Genomic DNA, 2,438 nt, shown 5'->3' with positions numbered 1-2,438 from the left:
TAGTTGGCTACTTTGAGTTGATGAGATATTGGCATGAAAGGACTATTCTGGTATATAAGTTAGGAATGCTTTTGTCTGCAAGTAATGAAACCTAACTAAGAATTGCTTTAACAAAAAAGGATTGCTTTTTCCTGCATAGCCCAAAGTCTGGTGGTATTGGTTCAATGGCTCAAAAATGTCAGGGCTGGCATCCCTGCCATCCCTGTGGCCTTCCCACCACAGTCATTGCCTCTGTTCAAAATATAACTGTTACAGTTCTAGACGCATCAGGTCTGTATTTAAGACATGAGGGAAGGGGAAAGTTGTGTCTATTCCTTTAATAAGGAAACATAATATCTTCTCCAGTACCACTCTAGTCAATTTCCTTTTATATCTGTTTTTTTTTTGGTTTTGTTTTGTTTTTTTGGAGACGGAGTCTCGCTCTGTCGCCCAGGCTGGAGTGCAGTGGCGCGATCTCGGCTCACTGCAAGCTCCGCCTCCGGGGTTCACGCCGTTCTCCTTCCTCAGCCTCCCAAGTAGCTGGGACTACAGGCGCCCGCCAACACGCCCGGCTAATTTCTTGTGTTTTTAGTAGAGACGGGGTTTCACCGTGTTAGCCAGGATGGTCTCGATCTCCTGACCTCGTGATCCGCCCGCCTCGGCCTCCCAAAGTGCTGGGATTACGGGCTTGAGCCACCGCGCCCGGCCTCCTTTTATATCTGAATGGTCAGAGTTGTAGCACATGGCCACTCCTACACTCAAGAGACATTGGGAAAAGATTAGCTTTTTCAGCTTCTCAGAGAAGGGAGAAGGAGGTTGGAAATGAGTGTTTGGAGGACCAGGCAGGAATGTGCGTGCGTGTATGTGTTTTTGTGTATGTTTGTCTTGTAGGGGTGCCAGGGTTACTTGTGGCCTAGGCTGGGAGTCCGGGACTAGGTGCAGTACCAGGAGATGCCCTCAAGGGGGAGCCAAAGAGAAGGCCACTCAGCTGGGCCCACGCACGGTGCTCATTTCATGATTCTTTGGGGTAGCTCTTCTCCACTGTCATTCTTTCTCTATCCCTTCCATGGATCCATATCCTCTCCCTGCCTCTCATATGTTAGCTTTTTCTTGGATTTTGCCATTGGCCTCTTTTCTTCTCACCCTGCCCACACCTGGAGAGAATTCAGGAAGCTGACATTGGAAGGGCCTGAGATTCCTGCCAGTCCTAGCAGCTGTGCCAACCATGAACTCCCTCTGGGTAGGATTTAGAGTTGCCAAGTCTCACATCCCAGTTAGAGAGGAAGAAAATAACAGGGGCTTGAGTGCCCAATGATGAGTGCCAGGCCAGTGTTAAGCCAGACTGGAGTCACCCTGGGATAAGAAATCTGTTCTCTGAAGACAAGCTTGATTTCAGACTTCTGTATTCTCTACATGGTTTCTGCCTTTTCCTTTAGTGTCTTGGTAAACTTGTTTTCCAGAAACCCCACGCTCGTTATCTCAGAACTAAAAGAGAAAGGGAAGTTGCCCACCCCATGCCAATGAGACCCTCATCCTTACATCCCAGGCTATGAATAGGAGAAGTCAACCCTTCCTAGACTGGGATACTGGTAGGAATGGGACAGTTAGTCAGGTAAATACCTAGGAGGTAACCAAGAACACGGGTGGTTTCTACTGTCCTCTCAGTAGAATTCATTTAGAAGTGATTCATTCAGGCCAGGCGCGGTGACTCATGGCTGTAATCCCAGCACTTTGGGAGGCTGAGACGGGTGGATCACCTGAGGTCGGGGGTTCAAGACCAGCCCGACCAACGTGGAGAAACCCCGTCTCTACTAAAAATAGAAAATTAGCCGGGCGTGGTGGCACATGCCTGTAATCCCAGCTACTCGGGAGGCAGAAGCAGGAGAATCACTTGAACCCAGGAGGCAGAGGTTGCGGTGAGCTGAGATCACACCATTGCATTCCAGCCTGGTAACAACAGTGAAACTCCATCTCGAAAAAAAAAAGAAGTGATTCATTCAGAAGTGATTCTCAGCCACAGTTGCTAGCGAGATTGGGGAATCAAAATTTCTGGTGAAGTTGACATGTGGGGATTTAACGTAAAGAAATACTTTGCCCTACTTAGTGGGTTTTTAAAAATTAAAAGAAAAATTTGTGGGTACATAGGTATATATATTTATGGAGTACGTGAGATGTTTTGATACAGGCATGCTATGTGAAATAAGCACATCATGAAAAATGGGGTATCCATCCCCTCAAGCATTTATCCATTGAGTTGCCAACAATCCAATTACACTCTTTAAGTTATTTTAAAATGTACAGTGATTATTGAGTATAGTCACCGTGTTATGTTATCAAACAGTAAGTCTTATTCATTCTTTCTATCGAGTGGTTTTTAATTATAGCATTGATTTTGCATTTCAGAGAGCATTAATGGTGGGCATAAATGTTTATTAAAGGGCAGCATGGCCTACAAAAGC

Source organism: Nomascus leucogenys, chromosome X (genome assembly GCF_006542625.1).
Source record: "Nomascus leucogenys isolate Asia chromosome X, Asia_NLE_v1, whole genome shotgun sequence".
Lineage (NCBI taxonomy): Eukaryota > Metazoa > Chordata > Mammalia > Primates > Hylobatidae > Nomascus > Nomascus leucogenys.
The sequence above is the reverse complement of the archived record's forward strand: the minus strand, read 5'-3'. Positions refer to the sequence as shown.